General features: G+C 41.0%; 1 long non-coding RNA gene across 1 annotated transcript; it reads left to right on the top strand.

Moving 5' to 3' along the window:
• The first annotated feature begins 1,697 nt into the window (after window positions 1-1,697).
• On the top strand, window positions 1,698-4,278 carry LOC129811483 (uncharacterized). The gene is made up of 2 exons (XR_008752887.1): window positions 1,698-2,051; window positions 2,780-4,278. It is a non-coding gene; the product is annotated as an uncharacterized LOC129811483 (long non-coding RNA).
• Window positions 4,279-4,986: the final 708 nt, after the last annotated feature.

Here is a 4,986-nt window from a genome sequence, read left to right as displayed (position 1 = left end):
TGCTGTTACATGTGCTGACATGATTAAAAGTAAAGTAAACAGTACCTTTCGTGTTGTAATTTATATTATAAGCTCATAGAAAGGGTAACACTAGCAAAACAGTCCTGTAGCGTAGCATTCGCGTCATCTGACCATTCTTCAATTCACTACTGAAGGGACATATGAATGAAATTGTATTGTGGTAAATAGTTTATATTTACTGCAAGAGGTGTTTATGAGTATTTTTTTTTGCCATTTATCAGGCAAAATATATTTTATTTTGAACATAAGCTAGACTACCTATAGGCCTAGTATTGTAGAAAATGTCCCCATCACATTTAGGGAGGAGAACCGTGATAACGCTGAGGAGGAGAGACCATAAATGGTATCAAGCTTTTCTAATTATATACCTGTTATAATATTCACTGACCGTTATATAAAAAATGCAGGCTATTTGTATTACTGATGTCACACCCTAAGATGTAAAGGAAGAGGCCTAATGCAGCATTCATAATCAAGTGTGAAGGTGGTAATTACCAGTTGTGAAGTCGTAGATACCAGTTGGATGCATTCACACGCTTTGAACTCATTTGGCTAATGGCCAATAAGCTGTGTCAACCATAAACTAAAAGTAGGCTGCCGCTATCATAATCGCAAACAAATTATAGTTACATTTAACTGCCGAAAATGCAGTTATCAAGGTAATTTCCTAAGTACATGACATCAGAGGTCAACATGTGGAAGAAATTGGAGCTCAGGGAATTATAGACGAGTTTCCACTAGTAATTACAAGTTGGAGGGGCGTTCATGTGGATTCCCACTTGGTTATGAATGCAGCATCAGTGGTGTGGTTTATGGTAGGTTTCAGATAAACTCATAAAGTGAAATAGACATCCCATCATTGTCCCATTAGGGCATCTGTGAAAGCACAGGCAGCACCATTGAGGCCATCTCCATTTTGAAGTAGTCAATGTTCTTAAACTACTACTTCTGAGTTGGCAAGCAAACATAAAGGGTGCATACTGCCACCAGGAGTGTGATGTTTGAACAAAAAGCCAAGGTTGGCGATATACTGCCACCTGCAGTTATGTAATGTTTGCTCATGAAATCAAATCAAATCAAATGTTATTGGTCACATACACATATTTAGCAGATGTTATTGTGGGTCTAGTGAAATGCTTGTGTTCCTAGCTCCAACAGTGCAGTAATATCTAACAATTCACAACAACACACACAAATCTAAAATAAAAGGATAATGTTAAGAAATATATAAATATTAGGACGAGCAATGTTGGAGCATTGACTAAAATACAGTAGAATAGAATATAGTAGATACATATGAAATTAGCAAAGCAGTATGTAAACATTATTAAAGTGACTAGTGTTCCATTATTAAGTGACCAGTGATTCCATGCCTATGTATATAGGGCAGCATCCTCTAAGGCAGGGGTGTCAAACTCATTCCACGGAGGGCCTAGTGTCTGCAGGTTTTTGGTTTTTCCTTTCAATAAAGCCCTAGACAACCAGGTGTGGGGAGTTCCTAACTAATTAGTGATGTTAATTCATCAATCAAGTACAAGGGAGGAGCGAAAACCCGCAGACACTCGGCCCTCCGTGGAATGAGTTTGACACCTGTGCTCTAAGGTGCAGGGTTGAGTAACCAGGTGGTAGCCGGCTAGTGATGAGTGTAATTTATTGGCTGATCCCGCCTGCCGACCTGGATAGAATTATGTGATCCTTCCGTAACCTATAGGATGTCCCTCCAAGTTGACTACTTAAAAATGGTGAAAGTCCTCAATAGCGCTTGGGGGACTAGAGTCCTCTATTTATCTCTATGGATAGGGGGACAGTGAGACATGATAGGCAGTTGGTTTTGGGGATTCGCGCTGTTGACTCGACGTCACACTCGGTGGGGGTTATAAAAATCCCATGAATTTATTCTGCAGTCATTCGCAGTGAGAAAAGCAATAGACAAAGCAGTCACACTGTACAAAATTGGAACAGAAACAGCCAACAAAATGACGACTGTTTACATTGGATTCCTTCTCCTTGCCATGCTTTTTTCATCACAGGTAAGCGCGGGTCTTCTATAATAACAAACTCTTTGCCATGTTTTGATTTTAAGTTAACCCAGTTGATTTCATTAGGACAATGTTACCTACCTGCCCATTCTGGAAAGTAAGGACAGTTCAACAGGTGCAACATTCAAAATGGCTATTCCGTTTTTTTTTTTTTTTACGGTTTCAATCTAAATGTTGGATTTACTTAATGCATTTTCTCATTGACAAACTAATGATGGCGCAGGTAATTGGCCTCCAGATGTGTTCAGTTAGTCATTTAGAATGTTTGGCGACCTAGTGTGCCATAATGAATCCAGAGGCATGTGAGACCGTAATGCCTCCTTTCAGATAGTCTTGACGTAAAGTGACTTCAAATAGGTTTATGTAATTTGAGAGCGACTATTTTCTCTCCACTGCGAAATCCAACTGCAGGATATTGTCCGTCAACCCTATATGCCTAGACTAGGGAAAACGCATTTCCCATAAGGTGATGCCACTTAACATGCGTATTAATTTAAGTACATTATGTTAGAAAAACATATTGCCATAGGGTTGTCTTATGCCACACCCATTTCTGTGTGCCTAAATCTGAATTTTACGCATGTTTTTTGGCTCTTTGAAATGAGTTGGACGAAAGTGATGTATTGTTCCGATTCGTCAAATGTTTCAGCTTAACTTTTTACGTTTCTCACATCTGGCCAATGCCCAGTCAGTGACGTGCCCCTCTGCTCTCGTTTTAGGTCCATGCGCAAAACGTTACCACACAGCCCCTTCCTACGAATGTGACCAAAGCTGACTTCACGAGTTCCACGCTGCTCTACATCACTACCACGAACGTCACTACCACGAACTTCACCACCACAAACGTCACTACCACGAACGTCAGTACCATGAACATCTCCATTCCTCAAGGAGCCAGTGTGTCCTTGCAGTCCAGTGCATTCGCTCCTCCTCACTGTGGTGGGCTTGCTCCTACAGGGCTGCTTCTAGAGTGTTCATCTGCACGGAACAAAAGCCTAGACTAACATCGGCATCCTAGATGTGCAAATGTTTTACAAAGAGCACATTATTATTTCTCGGAAGGTAACCACTTGCGCACCTAAGCTGTGGGATTCGGTGGCACGTGCAAAAACACTTGTCTTTTCATTGATGGGAATCTTGTTTGTGCTCACGCCTTCCGGCTGCTTCAAACCGCAGGCCTACACTCTGTGCTCACACCTTCCGGCTGCTTCAAACCGTAGGCCTACACTCTGTGCTCACTGGCCCCAAGCCCATGGTGTGGCAACAAGCTGTCTCACTGCAGAATGAGACATTTGTCCGTATACCTTTTTGAGGTTGTTTAGGCATTAATTCACAAATGGTTAAGGATCGGGATGGGGCCATTTAAAGTGCTTAACACTGGGATTGAACACATGACTAATTAATGGTAATAGTGCTCGCTGTTGCCCCTAGTGGCCAATTTGTAAGTAATCTCCTGACATCCTGCTTACCTGGAAAGATGTCTAATTTTGCAGTGGTTCTTTAGTGACCTGGCTGTTGCCTCCATGGAGGCAGGCCACGATGAGGATCTATTAAACTATTCTTTGACTCAATATTGTGTAATTGCAGACCGCAATTCATGGGGTTTCTGGATATCAGGAAAAGCACATTGGTGCCTGCTTTTCCTGGTAAAGAAACACCCTGAATTTGTCAGTTCCGGTGTTGAGACTGATGGTTTCTCAACATTTGTTTACATGGCACGTAAGGATAATTAATGTGGCCGGTTAGGTGACTTGGTGTGCCAGGTTAGGAGAATGAGGTAAAGGGTTAGCTTTAGATACTGTTGTCCCCAACGTGAACTACATGGCCACAGACCAGTGGTGCGCGTCAATGGGTGTAACTTGATTTCAAGAAATGCACTGATATCTGAAACGCCCCTACTCTTTTGATTCACTTGGTTCCTGATTTCAGACAGCAGAGTTTAATTGTGTACATTTTGGCTGTGCCTGGGGAAATCAACTGAATAACTGAGGTGCATTGTGGAAAATAACAGCCTATATTTGGCTGATCTGTGGCACTTATGTCCTTAACAGTGCTATTTTTACTCCTGCAACTTCATTGGATACTTTGTCAGAGGCTTGACGTAGCCTACACTTGTGATGAACTTAATGAATTTTATTATGTAAACATGTGACTTATGTAAGTCAGTGATGCTTTTAGATCTCTTTGTATGTCGGGTTCAATAAAGCTTTGAAATGTACTTGTCATGATTAATATGAAATGTGACTTAATATAACTGATTTATCCTGTCAATTCCAAAGCTTGGCATTCATTGGCTGTTCATCTGTTTTACAAGTCCAATGCAGCAGCTCTTTCTCAATCAAATTACTGGATAACAATTGTGTGCATTACAGAGATAGTTTGACCATTTTTATAGAAAACAATTGGCTGCTAAGCAAAGGGTAAGCATTTTGCTAGAACTGGTGGGGAAAAATCTGTTAATGGCAGATGTTTGGAACTTATTGGTCTAACCAATTTAGTGGGACATCACGATGGAAATCCATGCTGTCTACCAAAACTGGCTGTCTTTTCAAACGGTGCTTATTCCAACTTCTGTGGCAAGGCATACCACAGGAATCCAATTTAACTGCCTGGGCCTTTAAGCCCCTATTGATTACATGCAGTGCATTTGGAAAAGTATTCAGACCCCTTAAACAAGTTAGACATTTTATAAAATACATTTTGGATAATCTACACTTGGTTTGACAATCAACGATGTGAAAAAATGTTTATTTGCAATTGAGCTCAGGTGCATCCTGTTTCTGTTGTTTCTACTACTTGGAGTCCACCTGTGGTATAACCAATTGATTGGACATTATTTGGAAAAGGCACACCTAAGGTCCCACAGTTGACTGCATGTCAGAGCAAAAACCAAGCCATGAGGTCAAAGTCTGTAGAGCTTTGAGGA

This window comes from Salvelinus fontinalis, chromosome 15 (genome assembly GCF_029448725.1).
Source record: "Salvelinus fontinalis isolate EN_2023a chromosome 15, ASM2944872v1, whole genome shotgun sequence".
Lineage (NCBI taxonomy): Eukaryota > Metazoa > Chordata > Actinopteri > Salmoniformes > Salmonidae > Salvelinus > Salvelinus fontinalis.
Note: the sequence above shows the minus strand (reverse complement) of the source record. Positions and strands in the feature narration are given on the sequence as shown.